Genomic DNA, 27,868 nt, shown 5'->3' on the forward strand with positions numbered 1-27,868 from the left:
GGAGAACAGGTGGCAGGATCCGGGAGCAAAAAGTGATGTGAAGAAGGGGGTACTACAGCCCCCTGATGGAGGTGCAAGTAAATAAGCAGTTGGCCTGGGCATTGATACAGGGTAGGGACATAGAGGTGATTCCACTGAAAAACTGAAATTTCCTAGTATCCAACATGGCTGGCCTTTGGTGGAACAAATCTGCACTGTGTTTTTTACTTTAAACAATGAGTTTTTAAGCAACTGGTTTTGGAGAAAGAAAGTAACTCACCCAAGAAGGACTAACAAAGGCTTAAGGCCTACATATGCCATCCCCAATTACTACTCTGATCAGTATTACTCTTTCACATAAGCAGCCCTCAGTGATTATTTTGGCTTGTTTCTTAATCTTCTCTCCTAAGTACCCAAAAGAGATGATCAATACACAATGAACTTGGGGTCTAGTGAGAGATTTTTTTTAAATGTAAATGAAGAAAAGATTCAGTAATTCCAAATAATAGGCTGAGCACTGCAAAGCAAGCCTAGCAGGGAAGGGAGCATCTCCCTGGAGGCACCAGGTAGTAAGGTGTGGAGAACATCAGGGAAGTCTTCCTGGAGGAGATGGCAGCTAAGCTAGGTCTGGAAAAGTGAATTCACCAGGCAGACGAAATAGGCAAGGCCAGTTCTGGCATGAACAAACAGCAACTGCAAAGGCATGGAGACATAAAACTGCCTGGAGTGACGGGGTTTGTGATGATCCAGGAGGAAAGGATACTGGGCACAGCAGGATCAAGAGTCCCTAAGGCTCTGACCATGGGAACAAGCATCTGTTCTGAGCTCCTCCGAGTGCAGAAAGGGCTTTGGGCCAACCTGAAACCCTAAAAAAGCAGCACAGTGAAGCTTGAAATGCCACAGGCAGACTCCTTGAGCTAGCCCAGACTTTACCACCATCACTTCACCCCACTGGTGCCCCGTTCACCATGACAGGCTTGTCTTCGAGAGATCTCTTTCATGCCAACCCCAAAGCCTGACCCCCAATTATTATTTGGAGCCCGGCAACAAGCCTCGAAGCCCAGCTGCTGCTCTTCCCTGGGTGCTAGCTTGCATCCCTAGGACAAGCCCTTTGGTGGTTTCTCCTGTGCTCACACCTCCACCAGCTCTATCAGAGTCTCCATCCTCCACTCAGAACTCTGTTCACCCTCTCACATGTTCCCACTGTTTCCCTAGCACCTTATTTCCCATTAACTCAACCTTTCCAGTGAACAGACCATCAGGGTCACTAGTTGATTCTCTCTCTTCTGCTAGTGTAGCAGCCCTGCTACTGACTCCTGACACCTTCCCGTTCAGCTTCCCAATCTGGTCCCCAGCATCCTAGCACAGAACGTGACCTCCTAGTGCAACAGAAACGAGGACATTAGGCATGCACAAATGAATTCCCGTCTAGCCTTCCCCAAAGTTAACTATTCCTGCATCTTCTCCCCTTCCAGTATCAGATGTATTCATTTCCTACTGCAGCTATGACCAAGTACCACAAACTTAGTAACTTAAAATGACACAAATTTATGCTCTTACAAAAAAAAAATTATTCTCTTAACAATTCTGGAGGTCAGAAGTTTAAAATGAGTGCTACAGGGCTAAAGTCAAGATGTCAACAAAGCTATTTCTTTCTTAGAAGATCCAGGGAAGTATCAATTCCTTGACTCTTCTGGCTTCTGGTGGCTGCCAGCATTCATTGGTTTAGGACCACAACACCCAATCACTACTAAAGTGGTCACACTGCCTTCTTTTCTATAGTCAGATCTCCCTCTGCCTCCTTCTTGAAAAGATACCTGTGCTTACATTTAAGGCCCCTCCAGAATATCCAGGGTAATCTATCTTAAGATCCCCTTAATTTAATCACAGCTGCAAAGTCCCTTTTGTGGTCACTGGACACCAAAGATAACACAGAAGATAACACTGGCAGGTTCTGGGGACTACAGCTGGACATCTTTGGGGGCCATTATTCCAGCCCAGAAAGATGATGAGTGTGGTCCCTCTTCTTCATGGTCACCCCTCCTCAGAGTCTCTGTACCTCCCATTCTTTCAGGGCCTCTACCTTTGGTCTTCTGGGTCTTCCATTCCCTACCGGCTGTCTCCAGGAGCCCACAAACAGAATCAAGTGGCTTTCATATAAAATTTAAACATTCTGGATCTAACAGCTCCCTCCAACATCTACCCTATTCCTTTTTTTTTTAATTTAAATTCAATTTGTCAACCTATTTATTGTATAACACCCAGTGCTCATCTCATCACATGTCCTCCTTAATGCCTGTCACTCAGTTACTCCATCCCCCCACCCACCTTCCCTTCTACAACCCTCTGTTTCTCAGAGTTAGGAGTTTCTCATGGTTTGTCTCCTCTCTGATTTTTCCCCACTCAGTTTCCCCACCTTCCTTTATAGTCTCTTTCATTATTTCTTTTCTTTTTTTTTTAATTTTTTTATTTTTTTTTATTTATTTTTTATTGGTGTTCAATTTACTAACATACAGAATAACACCCAGTGCCCGTCACCCATTCACTCCCACCCCCCGCCCACCTCCCCTTCCAACACCCCTAGTTCGTTTCCCAGAGTTAGCAGTCTTTACGTTCTGTCTCCCTTTCTGATATTTCCCACACATTTCTTCCCCCTTCCCTTATATTCCCTTTCACTATTATTTATATTCCCCAAATTCGACAGATGAGTGAAACCATAGAATTTGTCTTTCTCTCGTTAACTTATTTCACTCGGCATAATACCCTCCAGGTCCATCCACATTGATGTAAATGCTCTACCCTATTCCTACCCTTCTTTCCTTCCAGAAAACTTTGGAAAGAGTATTCTTCATGTGTTAGCTCTACTTCTCACTTCTCATTCACTAGCCAGGCTGTGACAGTCTCGCCTGCCACCCATCACTCCACTGGAAGTGCTCTTCTCAAGGCTTCCGGTGACCACAACCTTGCCAAAATAGCAAACATCGATCATGTAGTCCTGTTCTAACTGGATTCTTGCAGCACTGGACCGCTGATTACTCATGGCTTATTTGAAATTCTTTTTCTCTTGCTTCATCCTCCTCATCTTGCTAGTCATTCCTTTTTATTATTATTCATAGCCTCCTTCTCCTCTTGCCACTTCTGAGTCCTGGAATTAAGTCCCTGGTACATTCCTCTCTCCATTGGCACTGTACTCCAGTTCTATAACCTACTCTGATCATTTTAGTGACCATGTCTCTGCTGGTGTCTCCTAAATCTGCATTTCCAGCACGAACACCTTGCCTACATTCTACATTTAACAGTCTATTTGACACCTACAGCTTGATATACCACAGGCTTCTCAAAATTACTAAACTTGTCCATCCTCCTACATTTTAATCTCAGCCGAAGTCATCATCACCCACCCAGATATCACCTACTTTCTTTCCCTCAGTCACCAAATCTTAATGATTTCAGCTCTCCATTTGTTCACCTTCACTACTGACCTACTGACCTAGTTTAGGGTATGCCACAAAGCCCCATCACTGTTCTCACACCACCCTGCCCACTGTGGACCCATCCTCCGCCCAGACTTCAAGAGGTGTCTCTGTGATCTCTCCACTTATAACACTTCAAATGGCAATTAAGAGGATCCTGGGCTCCCTCCCCCCAGGAACACACTGAATCTGCATGCAGAACAACTTTCCCTGCAAACAAGCTAGAAACAGAGCAACCCCCATCCAGCCAACAAAGGAGAGAATGCCTACATGGAAGCAGGTAGGAGAGGCAGGGCCACAAACTCACCATAAACCCCATCCAGGGTGTAACAACCCACACTCACTAGGGAATTCAAATCCTGGAGCTTCTCCCTAAGGAGTGAAGGGTTTGGACCTCACATCAAGCACATCAACTTTTAAGACCTACACCTGAGAGCCAAGCTCCCAGAATACCTAGCTTTGAAAACCAACAGGGCTCCACAAGAGGAGACCCATTGCAGGTCAGCGATTTGAGAAACAGCTTGTATAGGACTGACTCACCCGCCCCAGGGCTCGGAGCAGAGGTGCCATCCAGAGGCTTGGAGACTTGAAGGGAATGAGGGTCACCTGCTCATCTTCAGCCTCAGCCATAAGGGCAGGCGTCCAATTTAGCCCACTGGCCGGTGGCACCATTTTCTTAGCTCGAGGCTGGCCAGGCTCCCCAGCGCCAGTCTCTCTAGCTAGGAGGCGAGCATTCACTCCTTTCACTCACAGCCAAGCCATTCTTGCAGCTGCCCCTCAGGGAGACCAGGAATTGGATTGTTATTATTGAATTGTAAGAGTTCTTTGCTTACTGTAGACACAAGTCCTTCACCAAATTGTTAACCTTAAAAATAAACTGCCATGTATTTTACCAATAATTTATTCAAGAAGAGTAGAGAACTAGGACTCAGGACAAGCAACCTTCAGCTAAGCCATAGGCAAGTCTGCAGAATAAAGGAGAGAAATCCTCTTCCGAAGCAGAAATTAGAAAGATGGGAGGGACTATTATAAGCAAGAAGTCCATTAGAGGAAACTGGGAGCTCAAATTGAAGTGGCTTCTCATTGGCTGAGTTGTAACTCTCATTTGGCTGGGCTGTTGCCAGGGGAGGTGGAAAGTCTTCCTCCTAATGGGATAGTAAAGCAGTTAAAACATTCAAGGTCAGCTCTTCCTGTTGGGTTTACAATTGATAAGGAGTGGTACAGCGTGAGAGCTCTCCTGCTAGCCTCCATTCTAAAAGAGATTTCCTTTAATTAACTTTCACAAAATATATGATTTGCAAATGTTTTATCCCGTTCTGTGGTTTATCTTTGCACTTTCTGGATAATGTCCTTTAATGCACAGATTTTAATCTTGATGAATTCTCATTTATCTATTTTTTCTTTTCTTGCTCATGCTTTTGGTATCATATCTAAGAATCCATTGCCAAATTAGAAGTCATACAAATTTATCTCTACATTTTCTTCTAAGATATGCAGCTCTTACCAATGCTAGCTCCTATAATTTAGGTCTTTGATATACTTTGAGTTAACTTTTTTATATGGTGTGAGACAAGGTTCCAATCTCATTTTTTTTGCTTGTGACTCTCCAGTTTTCCCATAAAAGATAATTCTTTCCAGGGCACCTGGGTGGCTCAGTCAGTTAAATGGCTGCCTTCAGCTTGGGTCATGTTCTCAGCATCCTGGGATAGAGTGCTGCTGTCAGGATCCCTACTGAGCAGGGAGTCTGCTTCACCCTCACCCTCTGCCCCTCTCCCCTCCCACTTGTGCTCTCTCTCAAATAAATAAAATCTTTTTAAAAAAAGTATTCTTTCTCCCATTGAATGATAGGGGCACCCTTGTTGAAAATCAGTTGATCAGTTGATAGACACATGGGCTTATTTCTGTATTCTCAATTCTGTTCCATTGATCAATATGTCTGTGCTCACGCCAGTACCACTATCAAGTGGAATTTCATTTGGTAATTTTACATATAACTTTTTGAAGAACGACTCAGTTGTTTCCCACAGTTGCTGAACGATCTCATATTACTAGCAGCAGTGTGTGAAGATTCCAATTTCTTCATATTCTCACCAATTTTTCTTATTTTCCTTTGTTTGTTGTTGTTATACCTATCCTAGTAGTGTAAAGTGGTACTGCATTGTTTTCGTTTTCATTTCCTTAATTGCTAACAATGTTGATTATTTCATGTACTTATTGGCCGTTTGTATAGATTCTTCAAAGAAATGTCTATTCAAGTCCTTTGAATGTTTTTTAACAGAGCTATTTATCTTGGTTTTTGGGGTGGATTGGTTTATTTTTTATCACTAATTCAATCTCGTTATAAGTCTATTCAAACAGTCTATTTCTTTTTGAGTCAGTTTCAATAGTTTGTGTCTTCTTATGAATTTATCCATTTCATGCAAGTTGTCTAATCTTTTGGCATATAACAGCTTTTACTTCTGTAAGGTCAGAAGTTATATCCCCTCTTTCATTTCTGATTCTAGTAACTTAGGTCTTCACTTTTCTTGTTCAATCCAACTAAAGATTTTTCAATTGTGTTAATGTTTTTAAAGAACTAGCTTTTGGTTTCATGGATAATCTCTAATTTTTCTGTTCTCTATTTGGTTTCTACTCTAATCTTTATTATTTCCTTCCTTCTGCATGTTTTCATTGGTTCTTTTTTTTCCCCCCAGTGCCTTAATGTGGAAAGTTAGATTATTGATTTTAAATCTTTCTTCTTTTTAACATAAGAATTTTACAGCTATAAATTTCCCTCTAAACACTGCTTTAGCTGCATCCCATGAGTTTGATATATTGTGTTCTTGCTTTAGTTCACCCCAAGTATTTTCTAACTTCTCTTTTGATTTCCTCTTTTAACTCTTTGGTTTTTAGAAGTTTGTTGTTTATTTCTACATATTAGGGAGATTCTCAAATTTTATTCTTTTATTGACTCCTAATTTCATTCCACCGTGATTAAAGAACATAGTTTGTATTATTTTTGTCCCTTTAAATTCATTGAGGATTTTTTATGGCCTAGATTATAGCCTCTCCTATACTTAAGAAGAATGTCTATTCTGCTGTTGAGTATGGTATTCTACAGATGTCTGTTAAGTCTACTTGGTTTATAGTGTTGTTCACTTCTTATATTTCCTACTGATCTTCTGCCTACTTGTTTCATCCATTATGAAGTAAGGTATTACACTCTGCACTTATTAAATTGAATTGTTTATTTCTTCATTTCTGTCAATTATGCTTCATCTGTTTTGTAGTTCCCTTGTTGGATGTACATATATTTATAATAGGTGTATCTTCCTGTTGAATTGACCCAGTTATCATTATAAAATATCTCTCCACATCTCCACTAATATTTTTCATTTAAATTCTATTTTTTCTGATGGACACTAGAGCTTTCTTGCTGTCGCTGTGTATACAATACATCTTTTCCATCCCTTTACTTTCAATCTATTTGTATCTTTGTAGACAGCATATTAGTTGGATTTTTTTATCTAGTCTGACATCACTGCCTTCTGATTGCATTGTTTAATCTATTCACATGTTATGATATTATTGATATCATTGGATTTACCTATGACACTTTACTTTGTTTCCTATTTGTCTCATGTCTTTCCTATTTCTCTCTTCCTCCTTACTGCATTCTTTTTCATTGAGTATTTTCTAATGTAGCATTGTTATTTCTTTAATGATTTTTTTCAGTTTTTGAGAAATAAAATTTAGTGGTTGTTCTAGGGCTAGCTATATACATCTTAATTTATCAAAAAAAAGTTTTAGTTTACTTATTTGCAATATAAGCAAAGAAATCCATTATATGGATCTAACACTTCGGTTTTGTGACAGAATGTGAAGTCAGTATATAAAGTGGAAGTATTATAAAAAGCGTAATACTTAAGCATAAAGATGTCCCTTAGGAACTCTGAGATGTTAGTAAACCTAACTCAACTCCCCATCATTCTTCCAACATATAAATATATTTGAATATGGTCTTATGATATCCCCAAATTCTCTTCCTCTTGGTCCCATCAATCTCCCTTCCTTCTTCTACACCTGTCACATCAGTTATGTCTTTGGTCAATTGCAAAAAATAAAAATAAAAATAAATTGACTGAAGTGAAACATCTGGTGATTTGAGAAACTATTAAAGATGTGGGGTAAGGGCACCTGGGTGACTCTGTGGTTGAGTGCCTTTGGCTTAGGGAGTGATCCCAGGGTCCTGGGATCGAGTCCCACATCGGGCTCCCTGCAGGGAGTCTGCTTCTCCCTCTGTCTATGTCTCTGCCTCTCTGTGTGTGTCTTTTGTGAATAAATAAATAAAATATTTTTTAAAAATCCTAAAGACATGGGATTTCAGAGTAAAGGAATATCATTTCTCACTTCACAGGACTCAGCTATCTTGTCAAGTCTACATCTCATGATGCTCTCTTCCAAAGCCTATTCCCAAAGCATGTCCTTCCCTGCCATGCACAGCCCCCTGGGAGGCATACCCATTACTGTAGCCTAGTTGCTCCCCTCCTGGATTATTGGGATGCAACATTTCCTCCAACACATCACATCCATAATACCACATTTCCACAACTGACAAAGGAGAAGAAAAAGGAAGACCATAGCATTTTCCTAAGAGTACAAATGTAAAAGCACAAATCCACCAGACTTCAAAGCATGGTGGGAAAGAGAAGGAAACACATGTACACACACACAAGATCACACATGTCTTTTATTCTTTTGTGGCCATTAGGAAGGTGTATCATAATTCCCAAAAGTGCCAGGAAACTGTATAATGTCATCTGTGGCTCAGGTACTTGACATGTAATCAGATCTTTTTTCCTTAAGTAGCATTTAACCACAAACCATTACATTCATGTGAGTCATTCACTACACTACTATGGTTCCATGTGTTATGCTCTTGTGTTATAACAAATCTTCAACAAATTTTCAACCAATGTTTTATAAAGAAACCTCATTTGAGAGTACCAAAAGATCTATAAAACTTGCAGTTCGTGTTTTCACAATATTTTGTGCTGAACAGGATTTGACTAATTTGCTGCAACAAAAACAGAAACATTCTGAATAGTGCTGCTAATCTCACTATCCATTTGGCAACATCATTCCTTTTTTTAAGATTTTATTTATTTATCTATTTATTAGAGACAGAGAGATAGAGAGAGAGAGAGGCAGAGGGAGAAGCAGGCTCCATGCAGGGAGCCCAACGTGGGACTCAATCCCCAGTCTCCAGGATCATGCCCTGGGCTGAAGGCAGCGCTAAACCGCTAAGCCACTGGGGCTGCCCGGCGACATCATTCCTAATTAGTACTGCTGATAACCTGAATCATCATTACCTTACACCCAACTAAGAGCCTTTCATTATCTCATTTAAACCCCACAGACCCCAAGCACTCTGTCAGGAAAGCTATACGCATGATTTCATTTAACCTCTCCTAACAGTCTTGTAAAGTCAGCATCATTGTTTCTATGTTACAAACAAGAGAAATAGAGGCTGATGGCAGGCAAGAAGCTTGTCCAAAGTCATGCAGGTCAGGTTCAAACCAAGTCCACCTGACACAAAGATGATGATGGTCTTGCCACAACATCAGAGAAAAAATTAAAATAATTTTCAAAATGTGATTAGCAATTTGATATAAACAGCACCCTGGGGAACCCAGGATGTATTCAATTGTCCTTTCACCCTCCCCTTGTTCTACAAGGAGACAACCAGTCTACTTTAACTTGACCACAGAAATTTAAAAAAAAAAAAATTTCCTAATATCTGTGTTAGAGGCTGATAAGTGAATTGTGCAATTAATAATACATAGATTTCACATCCCATATCTCAACTTATAGTTTGATTGAAATAAGAGATGATTCAGAAACATTTTGAAAAATATACTTTAATAAGCTCTGATGTTCCCATTAAGAATCAAAAAGGTCTCTTCAGAACCTAGTTTGGGGCCAAATAAATGTTTAATATTTTCCTGCTACATTCCAAGTATTTCTATATTAAGTTTCCTTTTTCAGGAGTATCATCAGCTCCAAAAAATGTCATCTGACTTGAAAAATCCAATACAAGAAAGTCTCCAGAAATCAAAACTCCTGGGATGGGTACAGTCCTCTCAGACCAATTATCTCATTTGAGTTGCTACCAACTCTCTTGGAGGTACAGAGATTAATGATCTCTGATATATCTTTATTCAGTTAGCACTAATTGAGAGCCTGTTGTGTGCCAGATTCATTAAAGGCTATAGTTACAGTACTGCACTAATCACACACAACCCTTTCCCACATGGAGCTCCTAGTCTAGTCACTGCACGGATATTCCACAAGTCAACAAATTAGAGGCCAGCACATTGTGAAACAGCTAGTAGTCACTGAAGCCAAGGCTCAAATCCCCAGTCCTCTGTTTTCAAGATTTCTGATTGTACCTACAGGGTCATTTAACTTAGAGCCTCTATTTCCCCATCTGTAAAATGGGGGATGATGGTATCTACTGTATCTGGTTATGGTGAGGATTAAAAGAGGGAACACATAAACACTCAGCACAGGTTAAGTGCTCAGGAAATGTGTGTTCCCTTCTTTTGCTGCCACCCCCTCCTTTCCTTTCAAGACTCATCTTTGGGGAGAAAGCTTCCCTGCCTACCCTATCACTCACCTGTCACAGAACTTTCTCTCCGAACTACAATCTGTCTTGCTATCTATATTACTCCTATGAGAATTTTAAAATAAGTTATTTTTATTGTTTTCTTTTTTTTTTTTTAAGTAGACTCCATGCCTAGTGTGAAGCCCGATATGGGGATTGACCTCACAACCCTGAGATCAAGACCTAAGCTGAAATCAAGAAAGACACTTAACCAACTTAGCCACCCAGATGCCCCTTATTTTTCTGATTATAATAGCAATATACTGATTACAGAAAAATACGTGATAATATTGATAAGGAGAAAAAAGAAGGGAGACAAAAATAAAGCAATTACCTTACCAGATAATCACCCTGGGTATATGTATTTTATGCATTTACCTCCAGATCTTTTCTAAGCATATTTTGATTAAAAATTTTATAACCATTTTATAATATACTTACCCACTAGATACTATATCATAAACAATTTTGTATTAAAATAAATATACTTTCACATTATTTATTTTATTCCATGCATAGTTGGAGGCTAGTCCATTGGCTGGATACATTTTCTTAATCAGTCTTGTACATTTGCACTTAATCAATCTTGTACATTTGCACATTATGTTGTTTACAACCAGTGTTGCCACGAATAACCATCCTTATCATTTTCTCTTTTATATATATATAAATTCTGAATATTTCATTAGTACACACTCATCCCTCTTAATGACACTAAGCCTTGTCTTGATCACAAGTTCCATTAAATAGAGATCTATCTGTGTCTTATACTACTTAAAGTCTTCCTCAATGCATAGAATGGGTCCTTGAAAATAGAAACTTTTCATTAAGCTTTAGCCAGACTGTCTATCCTACTTTCTTTGAGGCTTTCTCTAAGGATCAAGAGCTATGCTGTTCCATTTGATAGCCATCAGCCATGTGCATGACTTAATTTTTTTCATTAAAATCAAATAAAATTAAAAATTTAGTCAGTTACACTTGTGACATTTCAGACGCTGAATAACCACAGGGTGCTGTTGCTGCCATATTGGACAATGCAGGTACAGTACATTTCTATTATCATAGAAAGTTCAGTTGGGTAGCTCTGGTCTAGAGAGATAGTGGCTATGAATTTGTTGGGAAAAAAAAAAAAAAAAGATTAAGGCAGTCACTCATGTTCCCTCATCCAATTCTCTTCAAGACAAGAAAGTGTGAGATGTCCAGAAAGGAGAATCAAATTAGCCCCAGTGTTTAGGAAAAGTGATATTTAAGGTAAAAATTGAGTAGGATATAACTTTGACTACTATGACTCATATTCATTAAGCTAAGAGAACCACCAAGTAAATTTCACCTTAGTCTTTGCTTAAAAAAAAAGTAAGTTACAATAGTTTTGTAAAACATTGGGCTTTTGTTTTTTTTTTTCCTGCATATAATTTTAATTCAAGTAAAAATTATATTGCTTAAAAAAAAAGACAGGACCCAGGTGACTGTAAAACACAGACCCAAACCTCTGTCATCTCTGTTTATTGCTTCTGGTTGGGCTCCTCTGCCCTCAGAATAAAGCCCATGGTCTTCTTCACACTCTCTCATGAGCTGAATCCTGTTCCCCCTCTCCTCCTCCTCCACCACCCACAGTGAATAAAGGCATTTTCCTGCCCCTTTCACATTTCTGTGCTGAATTAAATCATGGCCATTGCCCTGGAAGACCTTTCTTTTCTTTCTATACTTGGCTAAATTTCATCTGTCCTTCAAGACTTTCCTCTGCCAAGTGTTTCTGGATACTTCCAGGCTCTACTGGGTTCCCTTCCATTGTTCTCCACAGAGATATTTACATTAAACTAAAGAAGCTTAAGCTTTAAGTCTCTTCCAGACCTCAGGCAGAAGCTCTAGCACTGTGTTCACATGGTCATACATTTTTGTAAAATTGACAAAAATAAGATATTTTAACTGGAACCAGTTAGGAAACTCTTCCTTCCCATTATCTTTTTTTTAATTTTTTTTTATGTCTATACAATTACTGAGGCAGCATTTGCAGAATAGCTCTGGGAAAGGTAAATTGGGAATGTGTTGCTTAATTTGCAAAATATATATTTTCTATCAATTAAGTCAGAAATGAAAGAAGACTCCTTACACGAATACATTTAAAAGTACTTCTTTGTCATCGTTATATATTAAATAATGGAGAGAAAGCACAGATTTTTCTAAATGGAATGAAAGCAATATAGAAGAGTAATAAAATCAATAGAAATTGTCCTGACCTGAAGAAGTTACCAAGAAAAAAAATCAGATCATACCAAAAGTAGTAATTCACTGAGAAAGAAACCATTTTAAGTAGAGTAATGAATAGTTTCTCAGATAATTTGATAGTCCAAATAATGAAAAGGAGTCAATCTCATGAACACATTGGAAACATATTTAAGTTTCTTGCTAATTTAACTGACATTGATGAAGACAACAAAAAAGTCGTAATACACAACTAGAGAAGACATGGAGGACAAATCTGTTCATGATGCTGCCAAGGAAAGGCAGCATCCTACTGTAAGCAGAATAACAGCTTCCCTTCTTCCCTTCTGCCAAGGAAAGGCAGCATCCTACTGTAGGCAGAATAACAGCTTCCCTTCTTCCAAAAGATACCGGAGTCCTAATCCAATCCCCGAAACATGTAAATATGTTACGTTGTATTGCTAAAGGGTCTTTGCAGATGTGATTAAAGGCACAGACCTTGAGATGAAGAGATTATCCTGGATTATCTGGGTGAACCCAATCTACTCACAAGCATTTTTAAAAATGGAAAAAAGAGGTGGAAGAGTAGGTCAGAGGGAAATCTGACTAGAGAACATTTTGGGCTTTAAAGATATTGAGAGGGCGAGACCTCACACCCAAGGAATGTGAGTGTCCTCTAGAAGCTAGGAAAGGCAAGGAAATGGATTCTCTCCTAGAGTCTCCAGAAATGAATGCAGCCCTACTAATACCTTGATTTTACTGCAGTAATATCTGTATTGGACTTGTGACCTAAAAAAAATGATGAGATAATAAATTTGTGTGGTTTTAAGTCACTAGGTTTGTTATAGCAGCAATAATAATTTTTTTAAAAAGGCTTGAAGATTAGCCAGTGCATAAGAAGTATCCTGAAATCTGATTGCTCATGTACAAAGAAGACTTGATGAGGATTTTCCAAAACTTGATAAGAACTTCAGAAACTTATAAGACATTATGTGTTAATAGTGGACAACAAAGTTGTAACTTTTCTAAGCTACCAGGAGCTTTAAAAAAATAGGAAACAGAATTTCTTTTCAATCTCATTATAGAAAATATCACAGAACCACAGCCATGTAGAAGGAATTTTAAAAAAAGTATGTAGCCAAAAATTAAGGAAAATATTAAAGGTGGGTTAGGCATTTAATTAATAAAAATGTAGTTGGTTGTCTTACTTCTCAGATATTTGTGGAATGTCTTTGTGTCATACTTTGGGTTTCCAGATGCAAATCCTAAGGCAAAGAAAGTGCAAGTAGTTCATTTGGGAGGGGACAGTACCAAGGACCAGGACCAGCTTTCTAGTCCTACAACCTGTGCGGTCACATAGGGCTTGTGTTCCAAAGGGTCTTCTGCTTGGTTTAACTGCCATCACCAACTTGAAACTGTGACAATTTTTCAACAAGGCGCCCTGCAATTTCAATTTGCACTATACCTCTCAAATTATGTAGCTGGATTTGACCAGGAAGTACCCACAGGGGAATGAGGAAGTGGGAAAGAAGGAAAACAAGCTGATAAAAGTTGTTATTAAACAAGCTGCCGCCATGGGTAAGGCTCTCTGGGAGTCTGTATAGAAAATATATTGGAGTTATCTCACCCAACAAAGTGTTTATCCTCCAACAAGATATTCATCTTCTATCATCTGAGGGTAGCTGGCTCCTGGAGGCATTAACTCCCCCACACTTCATCCCTATGACCCCAAACACGGATCCTGGGAGGGGGTTGCAGGTGCTTGCAGTAAGAACCTGAGGCATTTGCTGGAATAGCGAGTACCAAGAAAATGTGGCCAGGTCACTGACAGTGTACACTCCAACTGAACAACTGTAATTTGTTGCAGTATTTCTTCTCATGCTAAATGAATATTTGATTTCATAAATAATTCTGTCTTTTCTCTTTTTTAATGAATGCCCCAAATATTTATAAATTTGAGGCTCCTCAAGACTGAATCCACTCCTACATGGCATCATATGCTTTCCTTTGCAATAAGAATTACTGATCCATTTATAATCCTTTCCTTTGCCGTCTACTTTCATGGACCAGAATTACTCTCCCAGAGGTCCTTAATTCCAAAGAGATCATGTTTCTGGTCATCATTCCTCCCTTTGATAATTCAATGTAAAATAATATTAAGCAAAATCATTACCTCCAAAGCTTCTGGTAGGACCTCAGGGTATGGATTTGAAGGTTGCACACTGTACCATTCGAGGGGCCACCATTTATATTATAGCTTCCTTGAAAGGTACCTCCTGGAGTTGTGCTGTGCAGACCTGTGAAATCTAATGTGGCCATTAGAGTCTGCTTTTTTGTCTGACATGAAATGCTCAATTATTTTGTTTCTTTTCCAGATATACCTATCTCTCCCTGCACTGAACTCCTATCACTTTTGCATTTCCTTTGATACAAGAGCACTTATTATACTGTAAGATATAATCAGTGACTTTCCTAGCTAGACTGAGATTCTAGGAGGTATTAGAATATCGACTCTTCATCTTTAAATCCCTGATGCTATGTTGTCTTGTCTAATTGCCCATGTTATCCTGCTCATCACTGCATGATGCCTGGGCCACAGTAAGACTTTAGTAAATATTATTTGACAACATAGGTGAATGAGTGAATGAATGAACAAATGAATCCTCATATGCTCCATGTCTCTATCATTCTACCCTGTCTTCCCTCCTAGCACTTTTGATTGTTCATAGTTATTCTCCATAACAGAAATGTATGTTCTATGGAGGTAGGGAAACTTCTGTTTACTGAATAACAAAACCTTATTCAGTACCTGCCACCTTACAAGAAGCTTTAAAAAACTTTGTTGAAAAAAAAAATACTTTGTTGAAAGAGAGGGGAAAAAACAACCAACACCATGGAGATACAAAGGATTGTAAGAGCATATTGTGAAAAATTATATGCCAACAAACTGGACAACCTAGAAGAAATTCCTAGAAACATATAACCTTCCAAAACTGGATCAGGAAAAAACAGGAAATTTAAACAGACCAATTACCAGCAATTGATAATGAAATTGAATGAGTAATCAAAAAATTCCCAACAAACCAAAGTCCAGGACCAAATTACTTCACAGGTGAATCCTACCAAACATTAAAAGAATAGTTAATACCTATTTCTCTCTATTCCAAAAAAAATAGAAATGAAAGGAAAGCTTCCAAATTCATTTTCCGAGGCCAGCATTACCCTACTATGAAAACCAGATAAAGACACTACAAAAAAAAGAGAACTACAGGTCTAATGAACATAGATGGAAAAATCCTCAACAAAATATTAGCAAACCAAATCCAACAATAAATTTTAAAAATCATTCACCACAATCAAGTGGGATTTATTCCTGAGATGCAAAAGAAACAATATTCACGAGCCAATCAATATGACACATCACATCAACAAGAGAATGATAAAAAACCATATGGTCACTTCAAAAGATGTAGAAAAAGCTTTTGACAAAGTAAAATACCCATTCATGATAAAACCCCTCAACAAAGTAGGTTTAGAAGGAACATACGTCAACCTAATAAGGGCCATATATGTAAAACTCACAGCCAATATCATACTCAATGGCAAAAAATGTGAGCTTTCTCCCTAAGGCCAAGAAGACAAGGATGCCCACTTTCACCACTTTTATTCAACATAATATTGGAAGTCCTAACCACAAAAATCAAACAACAAAAAAAGAAAGAAAAGGCATCTAAATCAGTAAGGAAGAAGTAAAACTTTCACTATTTGCAGATGACATGATACTATATATAGGAAACCCTAAAGACTCCACCAAAAAACTTCTAGAACTGATACATGAATTCAGTAAGGTCACAAGATATAAAATCAATATACAGAAATCTGTTGATTTTCTATATATTAATAATGAAGTAGCAGAGAGAGAAATTAAGAAAACAATCCCATTTACAATCGCACCAAATATAATAAGATACATAGGAATAAACTTAACCAAGGAGTTGAAAGACCTATACTCTGGAAACTATAAAACACTGATGAAAATGTATACAATGGAATATTACTCAGCTATTAGAAATGACAAATACCCACCATTTGCTTCAACGTGGATGGAACTGGAGGGTATTATGCTGAGTGAAGTAAGTCAGTCGGAGAAGGACAAACATTATATGTTCTCATTCATTTGGGGAATATAAATAATAGTGAAAGGGAATATAAGGGAAGGGAGAAGAAATGTGTGGGAAATATCAGAAAGGGAGACAGAACGTAAAGACTGCTAACTCTGGGAAACGAACTAGGGGTGGTAGAAGGGGAGGAGGGCGGGGGGTGGGAGTGAATGGGTGACGGGCACTGGGTGTTATTCTGTATGTTAGTAAATTGAACACCAATAAAAAATAAATTAAAAAAAAAAAGAAAGAAACTGAAGATGACACAGACAAATGGAAAGGCACTCAATGAATAAAAAAGAACAAATATTGTTAAAATATCCATATTATATAAAGCAATCTACAAATATAATGCAATCCCTGATAAAATACCAAAAGCATTTTTCACAGAACTAGAACAAACAATCCTGAAATTTGCATGGAACCACAAAAGACCTCAAATAGCCAAAGCAAGCTTGAAAAAGAACAAAACTGGAGCTATCACAATCCCAGATATCAGGATATATTACAAAGCTATAGTAATCAAAACAGTATGATACTGGCACAAAAATAGACACATAGATCAACAAATAAAACCACGGTCAATTAATCTTTTACAAAGGAGGGAAGAATATGCAACGGGAAAGACAGTGTCTTCAACGAATAGTGTTGGGAAAACTAGACAGCTACATGCAAAACAATGAAACTGAACCACTTTCTCATACCCTACACAAAAAATCAACTCAGAATGGATTAAGGATCTAAATGTGAGACCTAAAACCATAAAAATCCTAGAAGAGAGCACAGGCAGTAATGTCTCTGACATCAGCCATATTAACATTTTTCTAAATATGTCTCCTGAGGAAAGGGAAACAACAGCAAAAATAAACGATTAGGACTTCATCAAAATAAAAAGCTTCTCCACAATGAAGGAAACAGCCAATAAAACTAAAAGGCAACCTACCAAATGGGAAAAAAATATTTGCAAATGACAAACCTTATAAAGTGTTAGTATTCAAAATATATAAAGAACTTATATAACTCACCACCAAAATAAACAAATAGTTCAATTAAAAATGGGCAGAAGAAATGAGCAGACATTTTTCCAAAGAAGACATCCAGGTGGCCAACAGACACATGACAAGATGTTCAACATCATTCATCATCAGGAAAATGCAGATCAAAACCACAGTGAGATATCATATATACCTGTCAGAATGGATAAATTAAAAAACACAAGAAACAACAAGTGTTGGTGAGGATGTGAAGAAAAAAGAACCCTCATGCACTGTTAGTGGGAGTGCAAACTGGTGCAGACACTATGGCAGACAGTATGAAGTTTCCTCAAAAATTAAAAACAGAATTACCATATGATCCTATAATTCCACTACTGGGTATTTACCCAAGGAATACAAAAACACTAATTCAATAAGAAGTATGTGCCGGAAGCTCCTGTGCAAGTAGATGGTGTCGCCTGGGTCATGAGCTGCTGCACGAGGGTATTGAAGACAATGGCCAAGAACAAACTAAGAGGACAGAAGTCCAGGAGTGTATTTCATATAGCCAGCCAAAAAAAACTTTAAGTCTAAAAACAAAGCAAAACCAGTTACCACTAATCTTAAGAAGATAAACATTGTGAATGATGAAGAAGTTAACAGTGAATAAAGCTTTTGTAGATATACAAAAGGAACTTGCAAATTTCTCAAAAGGCCTTTCCCTTGAACCTCTGCAGAAACAGCTGATTCCTCAGCAGTGTCATGAAAATGAACCAGTTAATGTTGATGAAGCAACAAGATTAATGGCTCAGTTGTAATACACTGGAGATACATCAAATACCCCCCAAAAGACCAATAAATTAAATGTTTTATACAGTTTTATTTAAAAAAAAAACAAAAAAGATCTATGAATCCCTGTTTCTTGCAGCATTCTGTTCAATAGCCAAGCTATGGACAGGAGACCAAATGTCCATCAACAAATGAGTGGATAAAGAATTTATATATATATATATATATATATATGGATGTGGATATATACATCCACATACATATAGAATGGAATTTTACCAAGCCATAAAAGGAATGAAATCCTGCCATTCACAATGGCATGGATAGAGCTAGAGAGTATAATGCTAATTGAAATAAGTCAGTCAAAGAAAGATAAATATAATATGATTTCACTCATATGTGGAATTTGAGAAACAACAACAAAAAAAAAAAAAAAGGAGAGAAAGAGACTACAGAATGAGAAAACTACATAAAACCAAGAATAAGACAACAAACTGATGGTCACGAGAGGGGAGGGAGGATGGTGATTAAGAGTATACTTATCATGATGACCACCGAGTCATGTATAGAACTGCTGAATCACTCTGTTGTATACCTGAAAGTAACAGAACTATATGTTAACTATACTGGAGCTAAAATAAAAAAGAGAAAGAGAAACCTTAAAAAAAGATTTTCTGAGAGAAATTAGGAAAGGCTTCTTAAAACCAAAGGAAAAAGGAAAAGCTTGTTGAATAAATCAATAAAAGAAAAAATTCCAATAAATTATTTATTCCCATTTTATGGATGAGGAATGAGGTTTTGGAAGCTAAGTAGCTAGCACTATTATTTGCCAGCACTATTAGTCAAACTCAAAGTGGTTTGATCTCAAAATGCATGTTCTTTCCATTACCCCATCCTCCCCACCCTTACAGTAGGAGTCCTCTTACCTGCACTTTCTTAGTTCAGATTAACTGGCTTCCTCCTAGCTTGGCCACACCTAGTGGCTGACGCTCACAAACCTGGAGAGCTGCAGCTAGCAGGCTATCTGCTATTATATCACACACTTCTGAACCCATTTGTTGAGGTAGAGGCTCATTACTGATGAGGAGTCATCAGTATATTTTTCTCAAACCAGTTCATGTTATTATCTCCCCTGGGAAATGGGGATAATTATATTATTGGCTTTGAAGGCTGGTTGTAATGATTAATTAGTGAATTCAGGTCAAGCATTGAACAGTAACTGGAAAGCATGAGCCCTCCAAGGCAGCTAACAATATGCATGTCATTTGGTGAAATAATCTATAATAGTGTGCAATCCAAGTAAAAAAAAAATTGCTGTTTCTATGAAAGTTAAATTGAATCCTTCGGGAAAAACATTGATAAAGGTGGTTGGTATCCTAATTCTTTGTTAGGGATGCCTGGGTGGCTCAGTGGTTGAGCGTCTGCCTTTAGATCAGGGTCTGATCCCAGGGTCCAGGATCAAGTCCTGCATCGGGCTCCTGGCAGGGAGCCAGCTTCTCCCTCTGCCTGTGTCTCTGCCTCTCTCTGTGTATCTCTCATGAGTAAATAAATCTTTTTTTTAAAAAAAGAACTCTTTGCTTAAATTAATTATGGACAAAACAACTATAAAATACTGGGGGAAAAAACTGTAGAAGTCCAGGGGCTCCTGGGTGATTCAGTCCATTAAGCATCTGACCTCAGCTCAGGTGGTGATCCTGAGGTCCTGGGATGGAGCCCCATGTTGGGCTCCCTGCTCAGTGGGGAGTCTTGCCTCTCCCTCCCTTCCCCCTCCTCCTTTTCTCTTTCTCTCTCTCCTCCTCACTCTCTCTCTCAAATAAATAAAATCTTTTTAAAAGAACCGTATAAGTCTGAAATCAAGTTGCTTCAAAATTATCTCTAAGCTCTTGATCCACTTTAAAGAAACTAGAACCTGAAAAATAGTTGATGCCTTATGGGCGTGGCTTGAGCATATTTTTTTTTTTTTGCAACATGACAACCAACACACAAATGCTTTATAGCAGAAGACAGATGAATGTGTATGCAGACATAAGGTTTAAGTAAAAACAAACAAAAAATAATAATAATACATCTATTTAAATCATTGCCTTCTTTTAAAATGTTTTTGATTAACTGTCAAATACAGGTTCTGCTCATGTTAAAGACAGGACTTCTAATATGGATGCTCAAACTTTTGAATGAATGAATGAATGAATGAATGAATGGTGATTCTTGAGCAAATGATAAAATGAGTGGCTAATTAATCAGCCAATTCTCCTAATAAACGACCTATTTTAAAAGCACACTGCTAATCAGACATGAAGATTTCTACCCTTCTGTTACTAGTCTGCTGGCTTGTTAGACCTTGTAAGTAAACAATGTGGGGACAGCTTCTTTTGGTTTACTCTTCCTTTTCAAGTTCCTAAAGTTCATCTCTTCTCTGCCATCATTTTCCCATTTTCTTCACCTGCTTGGGTGGATGAAAGAATCCTAGTGAAATAAAAAGCTCAATGAGGTGAAAATACATCCCATAAAAACTCCCACGAAGGAGTTTACTGGCGGGGCTTGTACTTCCCTCACTTAGATGGCCATATTTTATCCCTCCCAAGGAAACCGGACACTCTTAATCCAAAAAGAATGCAATGAGAATCAAAGCGCAAGAGGCAGGATCGGGTTGCAATCCTTTTACTTGCCAAAGAGGGCTGAGGGGAAAGGGATGGGAAGAAATTTACAACTAGCTATTCTAGAGCCTTCTGAGCACAAAAGTTAAATCACTCTAACTTCTGCCTGACTTACTCGACCTCGACCTGATGAACAAAGCCAGATTCCGTGTGAGGGGGGAGCTCTGGGCAAAATTGAAAATGAAAGAGCTGAAGTATAAATAATAAATTTAGTATACAGCTTTACAAATAATACGTGAGTGTGTTGCATTAATGGATTTTGTCTTAAAGAAGGAAAAAGAATGTGGGACTTGGAAATGAACAGAATTGGGTTCAAATCCTGACCAAGTTATTTGGTATCCCTGTGACCCTAAAGCAGGATATTCTCTTTTTAAAAATTTTATTTATTTAAGAGAAAGCCCACAGAGGGAGAGGGAGAAGCGGGCTCCCCATTGAGCAGGAAGCCCCGATGTGTGGGGCTCGATCCCAGGACCCTGAGATCATGACCTGACCCAAAGGCAGACACTTAACCTGCTGAGCCACCCAGGCGCCCCTAAGGCAAGTTATTTAGCTTCTTTGAGACTCGGTTTCCCCATCTGCTAAAGGAAGAGCATAATATCTATTTGGAAAACTTATGCTAAGGATTATATAGAATATTAAATATAAAAGTGACTCACACAGTGCCAGTTTCAAAATAAGCTCTGTTTATTGATTTAAAGTAGAGCTTTAGGGACGCCTGAGTGGCTCAGCGGCTGGGCGTCTGCTTTCGGTTCAGGGTGTGATCCTAGGGTCCTGGGATCAAGTCCTGCATCGGGCTCCCTGCATGGAACCTTGCTTCTCCCCCTGCCTGTGTCTCTGCCTCTCTCTGTGTGTCTCTCATGAATAAATAAAATCTTTTAAAATGAATAAATTAATTAATTAATTAATTTTTAAAAAGCTTTATATCAGCCTGGATGGACAACTCCATCATCAGTATCCCGGGAGTATTAGTGACTTTAGGTAAGTCAGTCTGAGGGGATTGGTTCTCCATAAACTGCAAAACAGGATGGATCCACCAGGACTCGCTGCTCCCTGGGAAGAGAGCCTTCTTACTGCCTCTAAATGAGCAGCTGGTTCATTTCTACCGGCTGCCTTGGCAGCTCAGTGGGCCTCAGTCTATGAGGACTGAGGTCCTGTTTATGGGTCTACAGAGCTGGCTCCACCTCCAGTTCTCTCCCCCGTGTGTTAGCAGTTTGCTGTGTCTCACCCCGCTGACGATGCTGCACACAGCTTGTCTTCATTAAATGCTTATTGCAAAGCGATGGGACTAAGCTATTTTAAATATTACCACCTCTGCACAAATTCCATCCACACCAACCCTGACAACCAGCACGGGAGGAGCAATGATGGGGACAGGAGGGTCATTCCCCAGGAATTTCGGGGGAAGAAACCATGAGTTCCTCCCCCTGTGACTCCCATCAGCCCCTCCCCAATGTCCTGATACGGACAACTGTAGGGCAGTAAGCACATTGACATTTAGGATAGACCCCCTGGTTCCTTAGCCCCTCTTCACTAATCTGGAGTGCCTCCTTTGATGCTCTCCAAAGAAGAAACTCAGAGGATGCTTCTGATGCACAGCACCGGGCTTAAGACCCTAAGATCCATTTGGCACCTGTTGACGTGAGGAGCCCGTGGACATGCCAGGGGAGGGCAGGAGGAGCTTACTCTCTCTAGGCAGAGGCAAAGGGACACTGGAAACAAAGGCAAGGAAGAGGACTGGGCCTACAGAGACGTGGGTGGCTCCACACTCGGGGGAAAGGAAAGGGTCTGCGTGAGAGCAGGGACTGCCACAGAAGCACTTGGCCTCCATTTTCTGACAGGAAGAGCCGCGGCACGAGGGGCAGCAGGGCGGCAAGGCCAGGAGGGGAGCCAGCTCTGGGACGGAGGGGCGCCCGGCCCACCTTCTCCCCCACCAGGGACAAAGGGCCAGTTTGAATCTGGGCCTCCCCGTTTCCACAACCAAAGATTTCATTTGGCAGTCACTGTTCATACAACACAAACTCTCTTTCCCCTGAAATAAATTCTTTCTTCAGGAGGAGAAATAAGAAAGCCTCCATGCTCCGAGCCCGTGGTGGCAGACAATGGCGAGAGCATGGCTGCCAGCGCCCCGTGAAGGGGGCCTGTGTGCCGCGGCGGCTGCCCTCCTTGTCTTTTATCTCCTGCCTGCGCCAGAGCTCTTGTTTTTCCTGGGTGTTTTGACGACTTCTCTCCTTCAGCTGCTTTGACAGAATTTGCCGGCTGCCGGCTGATGCGAAACAACCGTCTTCTTGTGCCTGGGCCGCTCTGCCTTCACTCCAGGCCGCAGGGGAGAAAACGTGTCTTTGTGGCTTCCCTTCAATAGCTGTCTGAATCCAAACCTCGTGGGCTCTGGCAGGAGGAGCCCGCGGGACTGTGAATAGATGGTGTTGTCTGCTCCTCTTTGCAAAGGCGGCCTCTGGACATCCAGAAATGCATCCACAGCCCCGGCCTGGTAGTTTGGGGGCAGATTCATGGGCAAGCTGGCAGATGCCCCAGCCCATGGAGAATTATTATCACTCGCGTGTGTGCAGCCCATTCAAGTCCATCTACAAAATGCTTTCAGAGCTGCTGGCTCATTCGTTTACCATTGACAGCGGACCTACTCTGCGCCTGGCACAGCCCTCACCCATTGTAATCTCCTTGAGCCCAAAGATTATGCTCCACATGGGTATCGTTCTAGTCTTGTCATTTGACAACTGAGGAAACCGAGTCTCAAAAAAGTCAGGTGACTTGCACACGGCCACGTGGCTAAGAAGTTACAGAGATCTAGCACCAATGGTTTCAGAGATGTTACCTCTTAAAAGACATCTTATATCTTATCCTCTGCTAAGCAACAGAGCAGGAACGTAACCTGCACCAGCCTCGCTGCTGCCTGTCATGCCCCCTTCTCCCCACATGTAAGGAAAAGGAGGAAATAATGATTCTTCTCACTCTTCCTCCACGCTCCTCCTTCTCACACTCAATATCCAAAGGCCCTTTCACATAAGAAACAGAGTTTGTCACCAGGCTGACTCTGGCCTTCTTCACTGTAGCAGTCTGAACCTATAAGCATCTCCAAAACATTCCTCTCGGCCTTGGCTGGACAACATAAGGTAGCCTAGGAAAATTCCCAGGCTCGGGTAGCAAGGCGGACCTAGAAGTATAGCCCAAGTGACCTTCTCTATGCCTCATTTTTCTCTTCAGGAGAATGGAGATGCTGATAATACCTCACAGGGTATTGAAAGGATTAAAGGAAAACCAAAAAAATGGCTTTGGAGGGCACAGCAGTAATATCAGTGACACGGGAGTGGCAGCAGCCACATAAATCCTGGTAGGAGGGACAGCGACAGTGGGAATGACAGTGACCTTACTACCATCCTGGTGGCCTGAGCAGTAGTCCTCTACTCGGTCAATCTTACAACAAGCATTCCACATATGTTACCAGGAAAAATGTATTATCCTAGAAACCTTCACAGCTTCCACATCTGCAGAATGATTGGTGGTGTCACCAGGGAGATGGGAGGCAGCCTAGTTGATATCTACCAGTTGGGACCGCGTATGCCATCTGACTGCCAATATGCCAGACTGAGCCCATAGATGTTTTATTTGGCACATGACTTTTAAAAAGTGAGCCATGATTTTAAAATGGGAAGCTCTGACAATATAGAGGATATATTTGTACAAGGGAACAATCAAGTAGAGTTGGGTAGAGACTTTCTCCTTCTACAGGACAAGTAGGCACCATAGCATTCACCATAGTCTCCACCACTCCCTATTGCTTCCACAACACTGCAGCTCAGTGTCTGTTCCTGTTGTTAGTGTCATTAGATTGTTTCTGTCTTTATTTAAATCTTTTTTTTAAGATTTTATTTATTCATTTGGGAGAGAGAGAGAGAATGAGCTGGGGAGAGGAGGAAAGGAGAGAAGTAGACTTTTTGCTGAGCAGGGAGCGTGACGCAGGTCTCGATCCCAGGATCCCGAGATCATGACCTGAGCAGAAGGCAGATGCCTATCCAATGAGCCTCCCAGGAGCCCCTGTTGTTTTCCTTATAGTAAACATTCCATCCATGTGTTTTTTTTCATCCATGTGTTTCAGGGTAGCACTAGCTGCTGTAGCTAGTAACCCCCAAACGTGTGACTTCATGACATAAACATTTATTTCATTGTCTTGTAACAGTCAATGGTGATGGCTTTCCTCCAGACAGTGACTTAGGGACCCAAGTTCCTTCCATCTTGTGGTTCTGCATCCCCTCAGGCTCTTCAGCCAGAGAACTGGCGAAAGCAAAGGAGAAAACCCCTACCTGCTTACTAACAGCTCCAGCCTAGAAGGGACCTATGTCACTTCTTCATACACTTCACTGGTGTGTTCTTATTGGTAAGAAAGAGTCACATGGCCCCACTCAACACCAGGTGATCAGGAAATATAAAGCCGCCTCTGACCACAACTCTATGGTATTGGAAGGAGGGGCACCCGGTTTTGTTGACATTAGTCTCTGCCACACCACAGCTCTAGGAGAAGTGTGGGAATATAAAATATAGATGAAGAGCCATGTGATTCTTCTTACCCTCACCTGTTGTACTCATTTATATTCTATCCCTTCTGGGCATTTTAGTATCTACTGTGTGGGCTGCACATCCAGGAGCAGAGCAGATTCTGATTCCATCATCAAAGGGTGATCTTGAGACTCTGCATTTATAGTAAGATCCCAGGTGATGCCATGATGCTGATGTGTGGAACGTGCTTCCAGTGGTGAGACCCTAGAATTCTAGCCTTCCTAGACCACCAGCCTCTCCTTCCCCCCATCCTAGCTATGCTCCTGTAGGCTCGCTCTCCTAGCTTTGTCCCACATCAATGAAATTAGGTTTATTAATCTGCAATGACACATATTAATCTGTTCCCCAGGGCAGAGTGAGTGCCTCGGGAGCAAGGACTGTATTATTCATGCTCCGTACATGTTTGCTGAAAGAACGCATGAACATTTACTGAGAACCTAGCCATGCTCTAGGCACTGAATGCTGTGTATTACAGGGTATGTGGTAAATGCAATAAACAGACTCTAAGTATTGGTCGTGTACCCACCACAGTGAAACCCCAGCTGGGAGTCACAAAGGTGGCAGAAACATTCGGGCCTCAAGACACTTTCCACCTACTTGGGATAAGTAGGAGCAAATAAAAAGTGGGGGAGAATAGTCAGGGGCCATCTCGCATGCTACCCACTCAGCAAATCTGGAGAAAGGAGATTGTGTGCACTAACTGTTCTCTGAAATGCAGAATCAGCCATATATTTTCACTGGTGCCAACCAGGCTGAATTGTGTCCCTAAAAATTCATATATTGAATTCATAACCTGCAGGACCTCAGAATGTGACCATATGTGGAGATAGGGTCTTTACAGAGCTAATTAACTAAAATAGGATGATCGGGGCAGCCCCTAATCCAATATAACTGGGGCCCTTATAAGACCAGAGCAGGACACAGACACACATAGAGGGGAAACCATGGGAGGACAGGAGAAGACGGCCAACTACAAGCCAGGGGACAGTCCTCAGAAGAAAGCATCCCTGCAACACCTTAACCTTGGACTTGCACCCCCCAGAACTATGAAGAAATAAATTCCTGTTGTTTCAACAACCCAGTCTGGGATACTTTGTTATGGCAACCAGAGCAGACTAATATACCTCATCTACTAACTTCACTCATACCCAGGATCCTTACCTTTCAAAGCAGGTGAAGGAAGTAGCAGGGGGATGTCTGTTACAGGCCTCTGGTGTGCCTGTGGTAGGCAATCATCTAATCCTATTTAATCTTCGTCACAACCATGTAGAATAAACAGCTACATTATTTCCATTCTGCAGAGAGAGGACAGTGAGGATTAGAAAGATGAAGAACACAGTCAAAGAGAGAAGCCAAGGAAGCCAGTTTTATAACTGCCTCCGTTTACCATAAAGCCCTAAGCTCCTAAGGCTACACCACATTGACTCTCATAAAGTCAGCCCACAGACCTGTTGAGAAAAATCAAAAGGTAAACAACGTACAGGTGCCATAAACAAATATTTTTAAACACTGTATGTCTGAACAGCGTTGCAGTTGCTAAAACAAATGTGATGCTAATCCTGAACAAAGAGAATGTAAGAAAATATTGGGGCTTCAGCCTCAACACCCACATTTCTAACCTTTTAACACTAAACAGCCTCCAGTGATAGTGAATTTTACTCATGATCCGGCTCTTTCCACTCAAGTTGGCTTTGTGAGTTGTTGGTTTTATCAAAATTGAGTGAGAGTGTGTTCAATACAATGTTGGATTCATTGGGGAGAAAAAAGCAAAAGAAAAACCTCAGTTCTTCAATGCCAGGAGCTTACAAAGACATATAAACCATGAGGAATTCCAAGGACTTACTCAGAAGCCGTTCTGTAAATGCATTTCTTGAACAAAGGACCAATGTTCCTTTCAGGGAAGAGCGCGGTACTGGTTTCCGGCATTTTTCTTTAAGTCATTTAGGACCATGCCAACAAACAAACATATACTTCTCCTGGGAGAAAGAATCTCATTCAATGAAGCTTACAAGAGTTTGATTATTGGGGAGGGGGTGCTTCATGGCACGTGCCTCGCCAGCCGGGCCCCGAATGTACAGATCTGCTTACAGGGCTTTATTGATGGTGGCCACAGACAGATAGGAGCCTGTGGAGAGAACTGACATCCCATGGATGCTCACTCATCAGCACCATCCTGACCAACGCTTGGCTCTGCCAGAGAGAGAGCTAAAAAGTCCACCTTCTTCCTTGAGAAATTTGTTTCCTAAACATGAAAAAATATAGAAATAATCCACTCGTGTCTGACAGGCTGGAGATTTCCTGCACTGTGACAATTCAAGGGTTTTTGAGGACCTGGGATGATAGAAAATTGAACGACATTAAATGAAGTGATGATTGACCCTTCAGCCAGATACCTATTTCAGCTTTTAATGAACTGGAA

At 40.3% G+C, this 27,868-nt stretch overlaps 1 long non-coding RNA gene and 1 pseudogene across 2 annotated transcripts in view; one reads left to right on the forward strand and one right to left on the reverse strand.

Moving 5' to 3' along the window:
- Nucleotides 1-27,868, reverse strand: part of LOC144283322 (uncharacterized) — a 220,526-nt gene that overhangs the window by 65,274 nt on the left and 127,384 nt on the right. For both annotated transcript variants that reach the window (XR_013351845.1, XR_013351846.1), the window contains exon 3: nt 26,611-26,744. This is a non-coding gene — a long non-coding RNA (uncharacterized LOC144283322). The remainder of the gene's footprint in view (nt 1-26,610; nt 26,745-27,868) is intronic.
- LOC144282889 (ribosomal biogenesis factor pseudogene) lies at nt 17,936-18,310 on the forward strand (annotated as a pseudogene).

Source organism: Canis aureus, chromosome 14 (genome assembly GCF_053574225.1).
Source record: "Canis aureus isolate CA01 chromosome 14, VMU_Caureus_v.1.0, whole genome shotgun sequence".
Taxonomy (NCBI): domain Eukaryota; kingdom Metazoa; phylum Chordata; class Mammalia; order Carnivora; family Canidae; genus Canis; species Canis aureus.